Genomic DNA, 23,395 nt, shown 5'->3' with positions numbered 1-23,395 from the left:
GCATCTGTCACCACGCCCTACAGTCACGAGTTTGAAGCTCGTCACAATCATCCCTTCCCAGATCCTACTCGGAATGCCACAGACAAGGCTTAGACTTTCCGGATCTCTGGAATGCTGCCAAATGATACTAGCCTATACCATGAAGATTCCAATCTCGGATTCAGATGCCCTATTGTCAGAGCGGAGTCGACGTGAATAGTTGATTAGAAATCCAAGAGATATACATTCAAGCTTGTTTTCATGTAGAACGAAAGCAGTTGTCAATCACGCGTTCATAAGTGAGAATGGTGATGAGTGTCACATAATCATCACATTCATCATGTTCTTGTGTGTGAATGAATATCTTAGAATAAGAATAAGCATGAATTGAATAGAAGAATAATAGTACTTTGCATTAATACCCGAGGAACAGCAGAGCTCCACACCTTAATCTTTGGTGTGTAGAAACTCCACCGTTGAAAATACATAAGTGATGAAGGTCCAGGCATGGCCGAATGGCCAGCCCCCAAAACGTGATCAAGAGATCAAAAGATGATCAAAAGATGTGAGTACAATAGTAAAAAGTTCTATTTATACTAAACTAGTTACTAGGGTTACAGAAATAAGTAAATGAAGCAGAAATCCACTTCCGGGCCCACTTGGTGTGTGCTTGGGCTGAGCATTGAATCTTTCATGTGTAGAGACTTCTTTTGGAGTTAAACGCCAGTTTGCAGCCTATTTTGGGCGTTTAACTCTAGCTTGTAACCTGTTTCTGGCGTTTAACGCCAGAATAGGGCAGAAAGCTGGCGTTGGAACGCCAGTTTGCATCGTCTAAACTCGGGCAAAGTATAGACTATTATATATTGCTGGAAAGCCCTAGATGTCTACTTTCCAACGCTATTGAGAGCACAGCATTTGGGTTTCTATGGCTCCAAAAAAATTCATTTCGAGTGCAGGGAGGTCAGAATCCAACAGCATCTGCAGTCCTTTTTCAGCCTCTGAATCAGATTTTTGCTCAGGTCCCTCAATTTCAGCCAGAAAATACCTGAAATCACAAAAAAACACACAAACTCATAGTAAAGTCCAGAAATGTGAATTTTGCTTAAAAACTAATAAAAATATACTAAAAAGTGAATAAAACATACTAAAAACTATATAAAAATATTGCCAAAAGGCGTATAAATTATCCGCTCATCAGTAATGATCCAGGTTGACAACTTCATTCCAGTGGAAAGCCCAATCACCAAGCAGGTGATAGAGAGTACCAAAACACAAGAGGATCAACCCAAAAGGAAGGCACCTGAGCCTCCCCAAGAGTTCCCTCTAATTGAGTATTGGGACTAGCTAAAGGCGTCTATAATACACTTGCAAAGCACTTTAGATCAGCTCAGAGAGGAGCAGAAAGATCAGACTAGCATGATTTGCAAACTGATCAATGAGCAAGAGAAGCAAGGGGCGTGAGATGGAGGAGTTGAAGCGCCAGAAGCTCTCCCCTGAAGAGTCTAGCGTCCCCCAACTTGAAGAGCCCAGCGTCCCCCAACTTGAAGAGCCCAACGCCCATCAAGCTGAAGGTTGTTAAGTTTCAACACGGTGACTATTCCTATTCATGTTTCACTTATTTCTATCCTAATTTAGAGTTGCATGATCACTAGTAGTTTTAAGTCTTTATTTTTATTTTTATTTTATGTCTTTTAATTTTTAGGATTTCATAAGCATTAGTAGTAATTAATTAATTTTTATTTTCTAATTAGCTATAAATTATTCCTTTTATCATCGTTAAACATGAATAAAATAGTAGATTTTTTTAGAAGAATTAAACATGCATAAATTTTTGAGTTCCATAATAAAGAATAATCAATTATTTTGATGTGGTGTCATTGCTTTAGTTTTCTAAATGTATGAATAAATAGTGCATATTTGAAGTTGGAATTTTAGGATATTGGCTCTTGAAAGAATGAAGAAAAAGGAAAAAGGAAAAGTATTATTGATAATTTGAAAAATCCAAAAATTGATTCTTGAAGCAAGAGAAAGCAGCAAAGAAAAAGAAAAAACAAGATGCATTCGGAAAAAAATGGCAAAAAGAAAAGAAAATAGAAAACAAAAGAAAAATCCATTAGCTCTTTAAATCAAAAGGCAAGAGCAAAAAGCCAATAACCCTTTAAACTAAAAGGCAAGGTGGTGCGGTATTTACAACCACACTACTAACCGGCAAGTGCACCGGGTCGTACCAAGTAATACCTTACGTGAGTAAGGGTCGATCCCACGAGGATTGATGGATTAAGCAACAATAGTATTTGATAGGCTTAGTTAGGCAAGCAGAAAAGGGTTTTGAGATATTCAAAAGGTTTAAATTCGAACTCAAAATATAAAAAGGATAGACAAATAAATAAGTTGGGAATAAAATATGGAGAAAACTGTTAAGGCCTCAGAGTTATCTATTTTTCCGGATTAACTTTTCTTACTAACTATTTTAGTTATGTAGGATTTAATTTATGGCAAACTATATGTGACTAGACCCTAATTCCTTAGATCTTCCTAGTCTCCTCTAAAATTCATTAACTGCTAATTCCTTGGTCAATTAATTCCAATTAAAGGGTACATGATCAAATTCCAGTTTGCATGCCACAAAAACTCTAATTACCCAAAGAATAAAAGGATTATATGTCATGTATCCCGTTAAATTCAGATAATTAGAATTTAGGAGAATATGTTTTCAAGCTGTTGTTCAAGTATAGAGCTTTTCCAAGCTATACAAGAACTCAAATAGAACATGGGTCATACTTCCGTTCCACCCATATTCATAAAATAAAGAGCGAAAACAATTCTTAAATATAAATCCAAAACATGAATTAAAATAGAAAAAGTAATAAAATCAATCCATACAAATAGACAGAGCTCCTAACCTTAACAATGGAGGATTAGTTGCTCATGAAATGTTAGAGGAATTATAGAGAAAAAGCTGGGCGTTCAAAACGCCCAGTGAAGAAGGAAAAATGGCGTTTAAACGCCAGCCAGGGTACCTGGCTGGGCATTTAAACACCCAAACCATGCAGCAATTGGGCGTTTAACGCCTAAAACATACAGCTCCTGGGCTTTTAACGCCAGGATGACACAAGGAGAGGAATTTTGTTTTCAAATCAAATCTTTTTCAAATCTTCATTTTTGTTCAAAATCAAATCTTTTTCAAATCAAATATTTTCAATCATATCTTTTCAAACATATCTTTTTCAAATCATATCTTTTTCAAAATCAATTTCAAAATCTTTTCTAACTTTTTATCTTCTCAAAATTGATTTTCAAATCTTTTTCAACTAACTAATTGATTTTTTGTTTGTTTTACTATTTCTTATCTTTTACAAAACCACAACCAATTTTTCTAAAATTTATTTTAAATTTTATTCTTTTTATTTTCGAAAATTTCTTTCCCTCTCTCATCTTTTTCTATTTAAACACTAAGATTCCTCCTCCATTGTCAATTTGAACTCCATCTCTCTTTGAATGTTCGAATTCTTTCTTACCTACATCATCCTTCTATTCTTGTTTTCCTCTGACACCTCAAGGAATCTCTATACTGTGACATAGAGGATTCCATATTTTCTTTGTTTTCTTCTCTTTCATATGAGCAGGAACAAAGATAAAGGCATACTTGTTGAAGCTAATCCTGAACCTGAAAGGACTCTGAAGAGGAAGCTAAGAGCAGCTAAAGCACAAAACTCTGAAGAGGACCTCACTGAAATTTTCGAAAAGAAAGCAGCAAAAGAAACAATTATGGCCGAACCAAACAACAATGCAAGGAAGATGCTTGGTGATTTTACTACACCAACTTCCAACTTCTATGGAAGAAGCATCTCAATCCCTACCATAGGAGCAAACAATTTTGAGCTAAAGCCTCAATTAGTTTCTCTACTGCAACAGCACTGCAAGTTTCATGGACTTCCATCAGAAGACCCTTATCAGTTTTTAACTGAGTTCTTGCATATCTGTGATACTGTTAAGACCAATGGAGTTGATCCTGAAGTCTACAGGCTTATGCTTTTACCTTTTGCTGTAAGAGATAAAGCTAGAACATGGTTAGACTCACAACCTAGAGATAGCCTGGACTCTTGGGATAAGCTGGTCACGACTTTCTTAGCCAAGTTCTTCCCTCCTCAAAAGCTGACCAAGCTTAGAGTGGACATTCAGACATTCAGACAAAAAGATGGTGAGTCCCTCTATGAAGCTTGGGAAAGATACAAGCGACTGACCAAAAAGTGTCCTTCTGACATGCTTTCAGAATGGACCACATTAGATATATTCTATGATGGTCTGTCTGAATTTTCCAAGATGTCACTGGACCACTCTGCAGGTGGATCCATTCACCTAAAGAAAATGCCTGCAGAAACTCAGAAACTTATTAAAATGGTTGCAAATAACCAGTTCATGTATACCTCTGAGAGGAATCCTGTGAGTAATGGGACGCCTCAAAAGAGAGGAGTTCTTGAAATTGGTGCTCTGAATGCCATACTGGCTCAGAACAAAATATTGACCCAACAAGTCAATATGATCTCTCAGAGTCTGAATGGATTGCAAAATGCATCCAACAGTACTAAAGAAGCATCTTCTGAAGAAGAAGCTTATGATCCTGAGAACCCTGCAATGGCAGAGGTGAATTACATGGGTGAAGCCTTTGGCAACACCTATCATCCTTCATGGAAAAATCATCCAAATTTTTCATGGAAGGATCAACAGAGGCAAGGCTTCAATAATAACAATGGTGGAAGAAACAAGTTTAGCAATAGTAAACCTTTCCCAACATCATCTCAGCAACAGACAGAGCATTCTGAGAAGAATCCATCTAGCTTAGCAAACATAGTCTCTGATCTATCTAAGGCCACTCTTAGTTTTATGACTGAAACAAGATCATCCATTAGAAATTTGGAGGCACAAGTGGGCCAACTGAGTAAAAAGGTTACTGAAACTCCTTCTAGCACTCTCCCAAGTAATATAGAAGAGAATCCCAAAGGAGAGTGCAAGGTCATTGATATAATCAACGTGGTCGAAACCTTAGAGGAGGAAGAAGACGTGAATCCTAATGAGAAAGACCTCAGGGGACGTCCAATGGTCAGTACGGAATACCCTAATGAGGAACCAAAGGAATCTGAGGCTCATACAAAGACCATAGAGATTCCCTTGGACCTTCTCTTACCATTCATGAGCTCTGATGACTATTCATCTTCTGAAGAGGATGAAGACATTGTTAAAGGGCAAGTTGCCCAATATTTAGGAGCAATCATGAAGCTGAATGCCAAGCTGTTTGGTAATGAGACTTGAGAGGAAAAGCCTCCCTTGCTCACCAATGAACTGAATACATTGGTTCAGCAAAATTTACCTCAAAAGAAATAGGATCCTGGTAAATTCTTAATTCCCTGTACCATAGGCACCATGACCTTTGAGAAGGATCTGTGTGACATGGGGTCAGGGATAAACATGATGCCCCTCTCTGTAATGGAGAGACTGGGAATCTATGAGGTACAGGCTGCCAAATTCTCATTAGAGATGGCAGATAAATCTATGAAAAAGGCTTATGGACTAGTAGAGGACGTGCTAGTGAAGGTGGAAGGCCTTTACTTCCCTGCTGATTTCATAATCCTAGACACTAGGAGGGATGAGGATGAATCCATCATCCTTGGAAGGCCCTTCCTAGCCATAGCAAGAGCTGTGATTGATGTTGACAAAGGAGAGTTGATCCTTCATATGAATAAAGAATGCCTTGTAGTAAAGACTCAAGGTTCTCCATCTGTAACCATAGAGAGTAAGCATGAAAAGCTTCTCCCAATATAGAGTCAAACAAAGCCCCTACATTCAAACTCTAAGTTTGGTGTTTGGAGGCCACAACCAAACTCTAAGTTTGGTGTTGAGAGATCTCCACCATACTCTGATCATCTGTGAGGCTCCATGAGAGCTCACTGTCAAGCTATTGACATTAAAGAAGCGCTTATTGGGAGGCAACTCAATTTTATTTTAATTTTATCTATATTATTTTGTTTTCTTTTAGGTTGATGATCATGTGAAGTCACAAAAAATTACAAAAATAAAGAAGAAAATCAAAAATAGCATTGAAAACAGCACACCCTGGAGGAAGGACTTACTGGCGTTTAAACGCCAGTAAGGGTAGCAAAATGGGCATTTAAATGCCCAATCTGGCACCTTTCTGGGCGTTTAAACGCCAGAATAGGACACCAGACTGGCGTTTAAACGCTAAAACAGGGCAACAAATTGGCGTTTAAATGCCAAAATAGGAAGGAAAGCTGGCGTTTAAACGGCAGAACAGGACAGCAAACTGGCGTTTAAACGCCAGAATTGCACTCTAAGGCATTGTGAACGCCCAATTGGAGCAGGGATGAAGAATTCCTTGACCCTTCAGGATCTGTGGACCCCACAGGATCCCCACCAACCTCAACTCACTCTCTCTTCTCTTCATACCTTTCTACAACACTCTTTCCCAAATACCCTTCACCAATCACCTCCATATCTCTTCCCCAAATACTCTTCACCAGTCACTTCCTTAACTCTTCCCCAAAAACCCCACCCACCTTCAAAATTCAAAAACATTTACCTCCCAAACCCACCCAAACCATTTGGCCACTCTCCCTATAAATACCCTCATTCACCCCTTCATTTTCACACATCACAAACACCCTCTTCCCCTCTTGGCCAAACCCTATACACCCTCCATTTCCTCTATTTTCTTCTTTTTCTACATCTTTCCTTCTTCTTTTGCTCAGGAACAAGCAAATATTTTAAGTTTGGTGTGGTAAAAGCATTGCTTTTTATTTTTCCATAACCATTTATGGCACCTAAGACCGGAGAAACCTCTAGAAAGAGGAAAGGGAAGGCAAAAGCTTCCACCTCCGAGTCATGGGAGATGGAAAGATTCATCTCAAAGGTCCATCAAGACCACTTCTATGAAGTTGTGGCCAAGAAAAAGGTGATCCCTATACAATTCAATTGGAATTGTCATAGAGGAAGACATCCTCATTGAAGAGGACAAGCCCATCACCAAAAAGAGGATGGAGCAAACAAGAGAGCCCACTCATGGACCTCAACAAGAGCATGAGGAATTCCCTCATCAAGATATCCCTGAGATGCCTCAAGGGATACATTTCCCTCCACACAACTATTGGGAACAACTAAGGATAGGAGCACCAAAAGCACTAAGGATGGAGCAACAAAGTCAAGGAAGAGACATTGAGGAGCTCAAGCACTCCATAGGATTTTCAAGAGGAAGACGCCACCCTCACTAAGGTGGACTCATTCCTTAATCTCCTTGTCTATTTATTTTCTATTTTTCGGCTTCATGCTGTATGTTCTATCTATGTTTGTGTCTTCACTATATAATCATTAGTGTCTAGTGTCTATGTCTTAAAGCTATGAATAACTCCATGAATCCTTCACCTCTCTTAAATGAAAAATGTGCTTAATTACAAAAGAACAAGAAGTACTTGGATTTCAAATTTTATCTTGAAACTAGTTTAATTATTTTGATGTGGTGGCAATACTTTTTGTTCTCTAAATGAATGCTTGAACAGTGCATATTTTTTATCTTGTTGTTTATGAATGTTAAAGTTGTTGGCTCTTGAAAGAATGATGAACGAAGAGAATGTTATTGATAATCTGAAAAATCATGAAATTGATTCTTGAAGCAAGAAAAAGCAGTGAATAAGAAAGCTTGCGAAAAAAATGGCAAAAAAAAGAGAAAAAAAAAGAGGAAGCAAGCAGAAAAAGCCAATAGCCCTTTAAACCAAAAGGGCAAGGTTAAAAAGGATCCAAGGCTTTGAGCATTAATGGATAGGAGGGCCCAAGGAAATAAAATCCAGGCCTAAGCAGCTAAATCAAGCTGTCCCTAACCATGTGCTTGTGGCATGCAGGTCCAAGTGAAAAACTTGAGACTGAGTGGTTAAAGTCGTGATCCAAAGCAAAAGAGTGTGCTTAAGAACTCTGGACACCTCTAATTGGGGACTTCAGCAAAGCTGAGTCACAATTTGAAAAGGCTCACCCAGTTATGTGTCTGTGGCATTTATGTATCCGGTGGTAATATTGGAAAACAAAGTGCTTAGGGTCACGACCAAGACTCATAAAGTAGCTGTGTTCAAGAATCAACGTACTGAACTAGGAGAATCAATAACACTATCTAAAATTCTAAGTTCCTATAGATGCCAATCATTCTGAATTTCAAAGGAAAAAGTGAGATGCCAAAACTGTTCAGAAGCAAAAAGCTATAAGCCCCGCTCATCTAATTAAAACTAAGTTTCATTGATACTGTGGGATTCATTGTATATTCTCTTCTTTTTGTCCTATTTTGTTTTCAGTTGCTTGGGGACAAGCAACATTAAGTTTGGTATTGTGATGAGCGGATAATTTATACGCTTTTGGCATTATTTTTAGGTAGTTTTTAGTAGGATCTAGCTACTTTTTGGGATGTTTTTATTAGTTTTTATGCAAAATTCATATTTCTGGACTTTACTATGAGTTTGTGTGTTTTTCTATGATTTCAGGTATTTTCTGGCTAAAATTGAGGGACCTGAGCACAAATCTGATTCAGAGGCTGAAAAAAGGACTGCTGATGTTGTTGGATTCTGACCTCCCTAGACTCGAAGTGGATTTTCTGGAGTTACAGAACTCCAAATGGCGCGCTCTCAATTGCATTGGAAAATAGACATCCAGAGCTTTCCTGAAATATATAATAGTCCATACTTTGCTCGAGTTTTGATGACGCAAACTGACGTTCAAACGCCCCTTCTCTGCCCTATTCTGAAGTTAAACGCCAGAAATACGTTACAAACCAGAGTTAAATGCCCAAACTGGCATAAAAGCTGGCGTTTAACTCCAAGAGAAGCCTCTACATGTGTAAAGCTCAATGCTCAGCCCAAGCACACACCAAGTGGGCCCTAGAAGTGGATTTCTACACCATTTACCTACTTCTGTAAACCTTGTAGCTAGTTTCATTATAAATAGGACCTTTTACTATTGTATTTTCATCTTGACATCTATCTTTGATCAGTTTATGCGATCTTAGACATTGGGGAGGATGGCCATTTGGCCATGCCTGGACCTCCAGACCACTTATGTATTTTCAACGGTGGAGTTTCTACACACCATAGATTAAGATGTGGAGCTCTACTGTTCCCCAAGTATTAATGCAATTACTACTATCTTCTATTCAATTCATGCTTATTCCTGTTCTAAGATATTCATTCGCACTTAAACCTGATGAATGTGATGATCCGTGACACTCATCACCATTCTCACTTATGAACGCGTGCCTGACAAACACTTTCGTTCTACCTGCGAAAGCTAGAGAATGTATCTCTTGGATTCCTGGTCCATGATGCATGGTTGCCTCGCCTGACAACCGAGCCTTCCATTCTGTGAGATCAGAGTCTTCGTGGTATAAGCTAGAATTATTGGCAGCCATTCCTGAGATCCGAAAAGTCTAAACCTTGTCTGTGGTATTCCGAGTAGGATCTGGGATAGGATGACTGTGACGAGCTTCAAACTCGCGACTGTAGGGCGTGATGACAAACTCAAAAGGATAGTAAATCCTATTCCTACACGATCGAGAACCAACAGCTGATTAGCCATGCGAAAAACCATAGAGGTCCTTTTTCACTAAGAGGATGGGAGGTAGCCATTGACGCCGGTGAAACCCAACAAACAGCTTGCCATGGAAAGAAGTATGAAGGATTGGATGAAGGCAGTAGGAAAGTAGAGATTCAAGAGGGATGAAACATCTCCATACGCTTATCTGAAATTCCCACCAATGAATTACATAAGTATCTCTATCTTTACTTTATGTTTTATTTATCTTTTTAATTATTAAAACTCCATAACCATTTGAATCTGCCTGACTGAGATTTACAAGTTCACCATAGCTTGCTTTAAGTCAACAATATTCGTGGGATCGACCCTTACTCACGTAAGGTTTATTACTTGGACGACCCAGTGCACTTGCTGGTTAGTTGTGCGAAGTTGTGAAAAAGAGTGAGATTACAATTGTGCGTACCAAGTTGTTGGCGCCATTGTGTATCACAATTTCGTGCACCAGAAAGTAAAGTAAAAGATTTGATTTTTAAAATTTGAAGATTGAAAATTGAAAATTAAATTTTTGAAATTTGAATTTAAAAAGAAAGTCAAAGAAAGATTAAGATTTGAAAGAATAAGTCAACAAGATAAGATAAGATTTGAAAAGATTATGAAAAACATTTGATTTTGAAAATTTTTTATTTTGAATTTTTTTGAAAAAGATTTGATTTTGAAAATTGAAATTGATTCAAGATAAGATAAAGATTTGAAAATTTGAATTTTAAAATTTGAATTTAAAATATGATAAGATTTAAAATTTAAAGATTTTGAAAATCAAATTTGAAAAGATAGTAAAGATTTAAAAAGATTTGAAAAGATAAGATTTGAAATTTGAATTTTGAAAAGATTTGAAAGTTAAGATAAGAATTGATTTTAAAATTTGAAATTTGAACATTTTGAATTTTGAAATTTGAAATCCAAAATTTGGAAATTGAATTTTGAAAACTTTGAATTTTGAAATTTTGAATTTTAAAATCTTGAAACTTGAAAATTGAATTTAAATTAAGATAAGATAAGAATTTGAAATTTAAATTTTAAAATGTGAATTTAAAATAAGATAATATAGGATTTTTGAAATTCAAAGAAAGAAAAAAAAGATAAGTTAAAGATTTGAAAAAAGATTTTGAATTTAAACCAAGATAAGATAAAATTTTGAATTTAAAGAGAAATATAAAACAAAGATTTGAAAAGATAACAAGAAAGTTTAAAATTTGAATTTTTGAAATTTGAAAATTTAAAAAAACAAACACTAAAAGACACCAAATTTAAAAATTTTAAGATCAAACCAAGAAAAATACCAAGAACAATTCGAACACAATGAAGAACACTCAAGAACACTTTTCGAAAATTTAAGAAAAAAAAAACACAAAGAGACCCCAAACTTAAAAATTTTAGGATCAAATGACACTAATTTTCGAAAATTAAAGAAAAAACAACTAAAAGACACCAAACTCAAAAATTTTAAAATCAACTAAGAAAATTCACTACGAACAATTCAAACATGAAGAAGGGAAAATAAGAACACCTTCAAAAATTTAAAGAAAAAGATAAAAACAAAGGGGACACCAAACTTTAAATTGACACATACTCAAACAAGAAACAAATTTTTGAAAAGATTTTGAAAAATTCTTGAAAAAGACAACAAGAAATAGGTAAGACTCAAAGTAAGAAAATTAAAAGAAAATACATAGCCAAAAACAAAAAAGGTTTTGAAAATTGTTTGAAAAGAAAACAAAAGACACAAACAAAAGAGCAAATAAAATATAAAGAATACCTAATCTAAGCAACAAGATAATCCGGTAGATTGTCAAACTCAAATAATCCCCGGCAACGGCGCTAAAAATTTGATGCGCAGAATTTAACTTCGCACAACTGAACCAAAAAGTGCACTGGGTCGTCCAAGTAATACCTAAGGTGAGTCAGGGTCGATCCTACGAGGATTGTCGGCTTTGATCAAACAGTGGTTATCTCGTAAATCTTAGTTAAGCGGATAGAAAAGTTGTGTAGTTGTTTAAACGCATAAAAGTAAAATAAAAGTAACGTTACTCAGTGGTTGTGAATCTAATGATAAGAAGATGGTTAAGGCTTCGGAGATGCTTTGTTCTTCTGGATCAATACTTTCTTACTGTCTACTCCAATTGTGAATAATTTCTTCTATAGCAGGCTGTATGTGATCAACACCGATTGAGAGGCCGCCAATCTTCCTCTAGGCTAAACACCAGGTTTAATGCGCATCCAGTCGGAGGGTAAAGCTCCTGCAGTTCATCCCCTTGGTGATCCTACTCAAAATACCACAGACAAGGTCGAATCTTCCGGATCAGAGAATGTTGCACCTTGATTCTAGCCTTTACCACAAAGACCATAATATCCCCATACCTCGGCTGAATTGATGCCTCGAGAAGTCCCCAATGAAGTCGTGGATTAGCCATCTAAACCTTAAACCCTAAATCCTAAACCCTAAGAGTCACTCCCACGACGTTAGAGTTTGAAGAAAGTGAACATGTATTCCTAAGAGTCACTCCTACGACAGGTATTGGAAGAGTAATCAAGACAAAGAAATTGAATCCTTGATGCATAGGCCCATTTGAGATCTTGAAGAAGATCAATTTCGTGGCATATCAAGTGGCTCTACCACTACATTTTTTGAACTTGCATGACGTGTTTCACGTTTTCCAACTTTGAAATTATACCCCGAACGTGACTCATGTATTGGATCCCAAGTCAGTTTAGTTGAAGCAGAATCCAACTTTTCAAGTTGCTCCGGTTCGGATTGATGATATGAGCGTTAAGAAGCTCCGCGAAAAAGAAGTTCAATTGGTTAAGGTGGCTTTGAGTCGAGCCGAAATTGAGGAGCATAATTGGCAGTTGGAAACAGACATGAAAAAGGATTACCCACACTTATTTACAAGTAACTAAATTTTGAGGATAAAATTTTTAATTAGGTGGGTAGAATTAAAAAGTTCGGCTAAATCGTAATTAAATAAGTAATTAATTAAATATGGACTAAAAGGGTTGGAAAATTTAGAATTCATAATTTGATATTTTAACTATGATAATTGGATTCAATGAATTTTTCTGAGTGGAAAAATATTATTTTCTACAGAAAACTGCGTAAAATGTGTTCTAGTATTTTAGCCTACTGTACCGGCTCAAACCTGTCCAGTATAGCTAGTGAAAAAATTAATTATGAGTAAGGAGGGTAAAGAAATTAAAATTCATAATTGGGGAAAATGAAAATAGTTAGAATACACATTAAAACACTAGTCTTAAAGGTTTTTTCCTAAAATTGGACAATCGGGCTAAACCGAGTGAACCAAGCCTAAGTTAGGCCCAAGCCCACACTATATAAGTCATACACTTGTTCAAGTTTAGCACTAAAACCCCCCTTCATTTGTGTTTCATGCTGAAATAGAGAAGAGAGGGAAGAAGAGAGAAACCTTAACCCCTTTGATCTTCAAAACTCCATAACTTCATCTTCGGAGCTCTGATCACCATACCGTTTGCGGTCACGCAAAGCCCATCTCATCCTCTATATTTTTATCTGAATAAATTGGTAAGAATTTCTTATTTTCTTATCTCATTTTTGCTGTACATGACGAATTCGAGTTTGAGCTTTGGGTATTGAGAAATCTTATGGTTTTGATGGTTTAGGGGTGCTCTAGTATGAGCTATAGCTGGGTTTCATCATCAAATTCAATGGGTAAAGGTAAGAGCCACTTTTTCCATGTGTTTATGAAGTTTTATGAAGCCCTAGTTATTGAATATTGTGAATATTATGTGAAATTAGTGTAGATTGAGAATTAAAGGCTTTGAATTGATTATTGGTGTTGCTTGAGCTTGGTGGAGGTGAAAGTTGGAGCCTAACCTTGGTAAAATCCAAAATTAAGGGTTGTTCCTGGCTTCCTAGAGGTACAGTTTAAGTTTTATTTAAATACCTTGTAATGTGGCATGAAATCCTAGGCTAGATGTGTAAGAACCGCAACTAATCAACTGGTTAATTAAGTGATTATAATGCCCAAATTAGATTCCAAAAAGTTAGAGAGAGGATTTGAGGATTTAAAGGTGATTTTTGGACTCAGTAGGTCTTTCTGAGTCAGAAAATGTGTTTTCTGTGAAAACCGTAAAAAACCGCGAACCGGCAGTTGAACCGGTTAAACTGATTCAAGTCTGCCCGGTGCTGCGCGAGAAATAGTGAAAACAGTCAAAAACCTTAGAAAAATATTAGAAGTGAAAAACCGGGTGTTAATTTTAAAGGTTCGGCCCGAAGTTGGACCAAACGGGCTAAAAATGCTAACGGGTTAGACTGAGCCCAAGTTGGGCCCAAGCCCAACATATAAAAGGATTCATTAAGTGACCCCAACTCAACACACAATAATTAAACACACTCACACCAGCTGAAAGGGGAGGAGGAGAAGAAACTCCCATTGACACTATTCACCATCATCTTCTCAAGCTCATACCTTAGGCTACGGAACTCCGATCGCCGCACCGTTTGTGGCTACGCATTCCTTGTGAAGAGCTCTACAAAACCCACCCAAGAAACTAGTAAGGAAAGCTCGAATCCCTCTCAGTTCTTCTCCTCAAAATTTCGAAAATCTAGGTTTTTGATTAAATGAGATTTTGTGATTTTGGATGTTTAGGTTCACTCTAATCCTTGCTTAGCATTGGGTTTTGGCTACCAAAACTGTTGAACAAGGTAAGAGACTTTGAAATCTTGTGAGATTTTGATTTATGATGAGCCCTAGGTTGATTTGGTATGGTTTATGCATATATAGTTTGATTATTGTGAGTTTGGAGCTCGTTGGTGATTGTCGGAAGCTTGGATTATGTTGGGAAGCTTGTTGGTGATCATTGTGGTGCTCATTTTGGGTTAAGGACATACTTAGAAATCGGCCAAGGTATGGTTTTGGTTTCCTCTATGTAGTATATAATATTCATGGACACTTAGGATAGTGACCCATAGGATAGGTTTGGATTTGAATGGTTGATGAGTTGTTGAATGTTGTTGTATGATGATTTATGATGAATTGATTATTATTGAGTTTGATTTTGATGATTGGTAATGATATGATGAGGGGGAATGATTTGTGAAGTTGAGAAGTGAATTGTGTTGATATATGTGATATTGATGTTGATGAATTGGTAATGTAGTTGGAAAAATATTAATGGGGTTTGATTATAATGTGATATATTGATGTTGAAGTTGAGGATGAGAAAAGGTGAAGTAAAATGTGGTAAGTTTGGTGTAATATGACATAGAGGGTTGATTTTGATGAGAATTATAGTTTAGGATGGTTTGGTTTGGTTTTGGTTGTGTTTTACAAAGGAATTATGGAAATTATGATTTTGGGTAAAAATTGGTTTTTGGTGAAATTTGTCTGATCATAACTTTTGTCTCGGTTTTCAAAATTGGTTGAAATTTATTTAGAATTAAAGTTCATTGAAAACCTTTTAAATCGATATGAAGTTTGCAAAATTTGGAATTTTGTAGAGGAAGTTATGATCATTCAAAATTGGTGTTAAAAATCTGAAATTCTACAAAGTTGTAGAATTTTATGATTTCTGATATGTGCGTATGCACAGCCGTGTGCGCACGCACACCTCTGTGAAAATTTCAACCTGTGCGCACCCACAGACCTGTGCGTGCTCACACGCAGAGGGAGGCAGTCTGCTTGCAGCGCTAGCACAGCTTGTGCGCGCACACACCAACGGGAAATTGCAACCTGTGCATACGCACAGCCCTATGCGCACGCACACGTTAGGAAGGCCAGTCTGTTGGGGGCGCTAGCACAGGTTGTGTGAGTAAACAGGTATTGTGAATTTTAGCACCTGTGCATATGCACACCCATATGCGTACGCACACGTCTTAAAACCCTCCAGAGCATGTGCGCGCACACCCCTGTGCATTCGCACATGCCCTGTTTCTCAAATTTTCCTTTGTTTTCAACTATTCTACCTTCCCAACAAGGTTGTAAGCTTCTCTAACACCATTCTAAGACTCTTAGGTCTAGTTTTAGATATTTAATACATGGGAAAGGATTTAAGGGTTTTAAATGATATTATTTTGGAAACTTAGAAAAGGGAGGCCTAGGTTTCTAGCGTTCTGAGGATGGTTCGATGGTATGTGATGAATGTTGATGTATGAGATGGGCACTGAGGGACTATTGAGTTCGTAATGGAAATGTGAATTGGCAGTGGTTGAGATAAGTCAAAGACTCGAATGTGTGATGAAGAATCACTGATGTATTAAAAATGTTTTCTGAAATACCACTGCACTACTGTTTTATGATTATGAGACGCTATGTGTCCGGCAGGGACGGCGGTTGGATCCCGCCTGTCGAGGTAGCGGCGGTGGCGTACGGACAGTGGTTAAATCCCGTTTACGTTGAGATGTGAAGTCTGAGGCAAGAGTATCCCGCTCGTATCCCTTTGGATCAATAGATCGTGCAGGCGCAAAATCCTGGACAGTGATCCGAGCACTATATCGCAGGGGTTCCCATGTGATGATTCCGAAGGGCGACATCTCCATGGAGATGTGTCAGGTTGGCAATTGAACCGACAATGTGATATCACAGCCAATAGGGTAGGCATTCATCATGTACATTTTCTATCTGTTTGTTTGCTTTGTCAACTTGTAATTGCTTGCCTAATTGTATAACATGCCTAATTGCTATTTGAATTACTTGACTTATATGCTTCTACTTGTGTTTTACTTGCATTGTAATTAATTGTGATTTCTACTAGGATTGAGGAGGTTTGGAAGGTGGTGGCGATGGGATCGCATGGAGGATAGGTTGGTGGATGCTGTAGGACATCGATGTTTGATTAGCTTAGAAAATCCCCTAAGATATAGTACCCTGTTTAGTTATGTTAAGGTTTTATATAATTATGTTTATTTGTTTTAGAATGCTTTAAGTTTAAAATCTTGTGATGGATATGAAGTCTAGGATTGCCTTTGGCGTCCCGGGGTCTTATATCCTACATCACTGGGCACTGTTACCATACTGAGAACCTCCGGTTCTCATACCATATTTCTATTATGTTTTTCAGATGCAGGTCGCAATCCACCTCGGTGAGTTGCTTGGTTGGTGACAGAAGCGGAGGATCTGGATACCTTTTGGAGTCTTTTTTATTTATTTTGGATATGTCTCTCACTTTTGTATTCTGTTTTGCCTAGAGACTTGTATTTGAGAGAACAAAACTTGTAAAAGCTATTTTTATTGTCAGGTTTCTGTTAGTCTGTATATATGCCTAGATGGCTTAAACTCCACGAGCCGTGGCTAGTTTCCTATGATATTATATACTTATCTTTTGTTACCTTATATCTGTTTCTTGTGCCTTAAGTTAGTAGCTCCGTTACTACGTTATGCCCTTTTGAAATCCTATTTTTGAGCTATACCTTTCATCAGGCTTCTAGATTATATTAATTCTTCTATATATTATATGTGTGAGCTTAGAACTATTGTAATCTCTGATCAACCTTGCCTTACGATGCGAGGTAAAGTTTAGGCTAATTAAGGTGTTACAAGATGCCCCTAGGAATTAGTTTGAATTGTGTATTGGATGGAATGAATATGTGTAATTTATGTATTTTTGAAATTGAATTTACTTGGTGATTGTGTATTTATGAATTATGAGTTGAATTGATGAATGTTAGGCTGGAGGTTTTGAATTTTGGGCCCAATACCGTGAAAGGTAAGTCCGATAAGTTATTGGAATGTTATGCTTGAAATTGAGATGTGAAGTTAATGATTTAGAGTTGCATTGTGTGAATTGAGTAGGTTTGAACTTGGTTGACTGTAAATGATTGAATTGGATGGTTTGGGGGGGGTCATTTTATTGAGTGAAAATTAAGGTGGCTTGTGAACCTTTGGAAAAATTGGTAAATTTTGTTTTTAGACAAAAACTAATTTTTGACCAACTTTGGCAAGCCGTAACTCGGTCCTCGGAATTGGGAATTCAACAAAAGTAGATTTTTATATTTATTTAAAAATTTATCCAATGGTTCAAGATTGTTTAAAAAATGAATTTTGTACTAAAAGTTATAAAAGTTTAAAAATTGGCTTGAAAAATTGAATTCTGCAGCATATCAACTTTTTGAAAACCTGGTATGCATGCGTACGCAAGCATTTGGTTCGGCCAAGTGCTCTTGTGTACACAAACGTGGCTCGCGTACGCAACGATGTTTTTTTGACACTCATGCGTACGCGAAAATATGCTTGCGTACGCGACCACCCCTATTATACTGAAAAATGAATTTTTAAGTTCTCAACCATTCTTCTAGCCTTCTAAATCTCTGTATACCCTGTTATGAGTCTAGAGCCAGTGTAATAGAAGGTAGAGTTAGTAACGGACCTAGAAAATTTTAGTTGTGGAGGAAAAATTATATTAAAATAAATTTTGTTAGACATTAATATTTATATTTATACTTTTATCTATCTGTATTTATACTATATATAATGGGGGTATGAAAATTAAAAAAAATTGATCAAAACTTTCTATTCTAAAATATCCTCTATTATATATAATTTATAAAAAATATCTTTTTTTATTTTCAAAACTTGAACTTAATTAAATTATAAATAATTTGTCATCTCAATTAATTTCATTGTTATTACTTTTACAGACATTAAATAAATAAAAGTATAAATCAATGGACATATATGCTAATTTATAATTTGAAAATACAATTATATATAAAATATATGAAAATTAAATTCTATGTTCTTAAATAATATCCAGTTACTTATTGCAAATTCTAACTATTGATTATATCCTACTCAATTAAAAAGTCTATTTGCGTTGTTAAATATTTAAGATATGGGTTACTCTCCGGTACAGATCAAAGTTGATACAGATATACAGACACTCGTTGTTTGGTTGACGCGTGTACCGTCATTACAGAATGGAATAGGCTTTTACCAGCAATTGTCCCTCTAAGCCACGGCTTGATGGTGAAGCCAAATGCGACTCACTGATGTGAGGGATGAATGCTGGTTAGGAATTTTCACAAAATGAATCTCGACGATAGTATAGATCCAAACCAACAAACAAGCCTCAATCAAAGTTTAATTTATTTGTCACTTAAGCAAACCAATAAAAAACCGAGAGTATTTAAACTTCAGGTCGTCTCTCAAGGAAGTGTAGGAAAGTGTGCATATTATTGGTTATGGGTGTATATTTTTGAGGTTTTGGGTTTGATAACTAGAAATGTAAATGACAAGAAATAAAGCTAACAACTAAGAAAGCTCTTGGCAACAATTGAGAATTGAAATTCCTATCCTCATTATCATCTCACTTAGTCATCCTCTAACAATTGAAGGAAAGTCAAGTGAGCAAAATTGACTCTAATCCACAAATCCTAATCAAAGATTAGCCTTAGTGGAATTCAAACCAACTAGCAATCCTCAATCATCAATCAATAAATGAGTTTGACAACTCAAGAGTCTCCAATCACTCAATCACAAGGCAAGATTATAAAAAAATCTACTCTAAAATCCAACCAAGCATTTTGTCAAACACTTGGAAGGCATAAAAGAAAAGCATGGTAAATAGCAAGAATTAATAAAATCTATGACTACCAAATATAAAGTAACAATAATAACAACTCAAATAAATATCAATAAACAAAGAAACATCAAAATTGCATTAAAAAAATTAAGATCAACAAGAGTCATGAACATAAAAGCAACAAAATAAAGAAAATAGCAAATAAAACTAAAAAAACAAAGATGTAAGAACAATAAAATGCAAGGAAACTTAATCAAAGCAACAATTAAATTCTAACCCTAAGGGAAATCTACCCTAAATCTACCCTAATTCTAGAGAGAAGAGAAAGCTTTTCTCTCTAGAATATGACCTAAAGCATGTTACTAAACTACTCCTAATTGCTCTCCCCTTGTTCCTTCTTGAATTCTGCTTGAAATAGCTTCAAAAATGAGTTGGATTGGATTTTGGAGGCCCAGAATTCGCCCCCAGTGTATTGCATTAAATGAGGTCACGTGCTGCTTGTCACGCGTATGTGTCACTTGATGAACTTTGGTCACGCGTACGCCTCGCATGGCAGATTTCCAAAACTTTATTTCTTCATGATTTCTCCACTTTTGTATGTTTTTTCTTCATTCCTTCAATCCAATATTTGTCTTTTGAACCTGAAACCACTTAAAAAATACATCAAGGCATCAAATAGAATTAAAGTGAATAAAATTTAGAAATTATAAGTCCAAAAAATATGTTTTCACTCTTAAGCACAATTTAGGAGAAATTCATAAAACCATGCTATTTCATTGAATAAATGCGAGAAAAAATGATAACATCCACTAAAATCAACACAAGATAAGCCATAAAATTGGGGTTTATCAACCTCCCCATACTTAAACCAAGCATGTGAGCATGTCCTCATGCTAAACTCAAGAATGACAAGAAAGAGGATATTACTTTTTTAATGCTAAATGTCTAAATGCAAACTATCTATATGCAATGCATGCAACTACTTGGTCAAAATAAATCAATTTCTAAGAATACATATATAAACATAAGGGCTAAGGCAATAGCAATCAAATCAAATCCAACAATTAATTAGAGTTATTGAAGAGAATTTACAACTTGCAAGATCAGAAATAATAACCCGGTGGAAACATAGAATTTGAGCAATCAAACATAGAAATTTTTTTCTCTTTTATTATTATTATTTTTTTCAAACTAAAATATATACAAGAGCATCAATGCATATGGTTTAAACATTTAATGCATAAGTATGTATCCAATTTCCAAGGTCTTTAACAAAAAATTCAAAAATTCACTTTTACCTCAACCAATATTCCCAAACTTCTCCACACTTAAATGATACACACTCTCACTAGCCTAAGCTAATCAAAGATCTAAATTAAAGACATTTATTATTTTTCACTTAGGGGTAGTGATGTGCTAAAATTAAAAACAAAAGGGGATTAACATATGCTCAAAGTTAGCTAACAATGGAAGATAAAAGGGTAGGCTATTTGGGTAAGTGAGCTAAATGAAATAATGGCCTCAATCATATAAATACATTCATACACAAAATAATGGACATAAAGAATCAAACAAATCAAAGATTACAATCATAGAAAGAGAATAATACACACAAGAATGAAAATAGTGGTTAATATGATGCAACCACACAATTAGGCTCAAAACTCACATGGTTGTGTGTTCTTAGCTCAAAAACATGTTTCACAATGATAATTCAAGCAAGTTCCAATGAAAAAATTTTACTCAAATCAATTGGGGTGCCCTATAGATAAATTTCTTGAAAAATTTTATTATTTTGACTAAGCTTATTATATATATGCAAACTAAGAAAATGAAACTAAAAATTCTAAAAGACCTAGTAATAAAATAAAATGTGAAAGTGTTTAGATTAAAACTTTTCACCCAAAAATAGCCGATTGGTCGGACGACCTCCCCACACTTAAAAATTTGCATCGTCCTCGGTGCATTCAAAGATGAGCAAGGGGGTACGGCGACTTTCCAGATTGCCACCTTCAGCTGGTGGATCAACCAGTTTGCTGCATGTTCTTTCTTCTGCTTTCCTTGTTGCATATGGTGAATCATCTTGAAAGATAGAAAATAGGATAGTACGACAAGTAAATGCAAAAGCAAGGAAGCATAGATTATTGGAATGAGGTGATGATCACTAAAATGAAGTGAGTGAATCAATGTGTGACATTCAGGAAAAAAATAATGTGTGAGTTCTAAGTTGCATGCGGTTTAGAACTCACATACTAGCATTAAAAGCTATGTCACAAGTACACCAAAGAAGTATGCACTTCACTCATTCTATTGTGCTTGAAATACTTTAAAAGAAACTTGTATGTTAAGATAAACAAACAAGCAATAAAGAAGCATAAAAATATTCAAGCAATAATCAAACAATTGTGAATTGGATAATGAGTGTACATTAATTGATGTGCAAGAGGACTTAATGGACCAAAAAGAAATATGAAATTCACACATCAATCAATGATACACTTTGAAATTTAGTTCGCATCACCTAGTTGACATAAAGTGGGAGACATGGGTGCTATGCAATTTAGGAAAGGAGAAATAGAAGTTAAAATCAATCACATAGCAAGCATGGTCCATATAGCTTGAGAATTTCCAAAAGATGTCCCTAGGTGAGCTTACAATCCAATTTTACAAGCGAAGCATTATGCCAAAATGACTAGTTTCAAGTATGTGTAGAGCACATAATTAGACAATTAAGGGTCAACATGTCATCAAGGCACAAGCATAACAAATGGATGCTTATGATCAAGCAACACAATGCATTAAGATAAATGCACATCATCCAACATAAAAAATTGCCTAGTCAAAGTAAAGAACTTAAATCACATGGTGGCCAAGACATGCAATTCAAAAGAGTAGAATGCTTTGAAGGCAATGTAATAAGTACTTGGTATTCACAAATGTTAAGCATGAAAAATTCAAAACCAAGTAACAAATTCTATCCTCAATAAAGAAATCCAACAATGAATATTTTCAGCATTAAGAAACAGCAAACAAGATTAATAATCCAACTCTTAGTATGAAAATATAACCTAATCTACTAAAACAAAAATTCAAACCAACTAACTAATGGTGATGGTGGTAAATAGTGAATGGTGGTGGTGGATGATGGTTGAAGGAAGGGAAGAAGAGAAGAGAAGAGAGAAGAAGAGAAGAGAAGAGAGAAGAAGAAAGGAGATGGAAACAAGAGAAGAAAAGAAGTGTGTGTGAATAGGGGTCCCTATGCGTACGCGTGGATCACGCATAAGCATGGCTTGGGAGCATGGAATGCAACGCGCGCACGTCTGGCAGGTGTACGCGGGACTAGCGAAAATAGAGGGTGACGCATACGCGTGGGAAGAATTTGCGTTGGACGCGCAGTTCCCGCGCCCTACGTGCACAACTCACTGTTTGGACCGTGCAATGGCACAGTGCTCGCATGATCCTAGCGCACTGAAAATATGGGGTCATGTGTACGCTTGTGTCACGCGTACGCGTGACAATGCACTCTATTTTTCAAAATTTTTTCAAGTTTTAGCACTAAACCAAGCATTCCAAACATCCAAATAGTCACCAAAACACCACCAAACCTTATTAAACATACTAAACTACCAAATAAACTCAACAAACCAAACTAATCATGAAATTAAACTTTTTTAACATGCAACTAAGCAATTCAAACAAAAAATGCAATGTCAAACAAGATGTAATTCAAAACAAGTAACCTACAAGTTAAAGCATAAATCTAACCAAACCAACTAACAACTAAAGAAATATATATATATATATATATATACAAGAATGATATCAAAGAAAGAAATTACCTAACAATGGCAACTCAATTCATTCATCAACTATATATACAAGAGAATGGAAAGAGGTTACCATGGTCGGGTGCCTCCCACCTAGCACTTTCAATTAAAGTCCTTAAGTTGGTCATTTGGTGAGCTCCTTTATCATGGTGACTTGTGCTTGTATTCATCTTTGAACTCCCACCAATGCTTGAACTTCCAATAAGTTCCAAAGTTCAAAATTAATAGCTCCAAGCTTTGATGAAGTTGGCATTCATGTTGGCATTTATGTTGTAATCCTGGATCCCATATCTTATTTTCACACCCGTCTTTAAATTGATATTTGTAATTTCACTCGGGTGGTGACAAACCCCAATTTGACGGTTTATTTTGTATTGAACGTAGAGTATTTTGATAACCTTTTGTCACATTTAGCCTAGGAATTGGCATGGTTTTGTTATCTCTCCCTTATTTGTGCT

At 36.0% G+C, this 23,395-nt stretch overlaps 1 non-coding gene across 1 annotated transcript; it reads right to left on the bottom strand.

The window, feature by feature from the left end:
• Nucleotides 1-4,140: 4,140 nt before the first annotated feature.
• LOC130948427 (small nucleolar RNA R71) lies at nucleotides 4,141-4,248 on the bottom strand. Its single transcript, XR_009073049.1, has one exon. It is a non-coding gene; the product is annotated as a small nucleolar RNA R71 (small nucleolar RNA).
• Nucleotides 4,249-23,395: the final 19,147 nt, after the last annotated feature.

This window comes from Arachis stenosperma, chromosome 1 (genome assembly GCF_014773155.1).
Source record: "Arachis stenosperma cultivar V10309 chromosome 1, arast.V10309.gnm1.PFL2, whole genome shotgun sequence".
NCBI lineage: Eukaryota > Viridiplantae > Streptophyta > Magnoliopsida > Fabales > Fabaceae > Arachis > Arachis stenosperma.
Note: the sequence above shows the minus strand (reverse complement) of the source record. Positions and strands in the feature narration are given on the sequence as shown.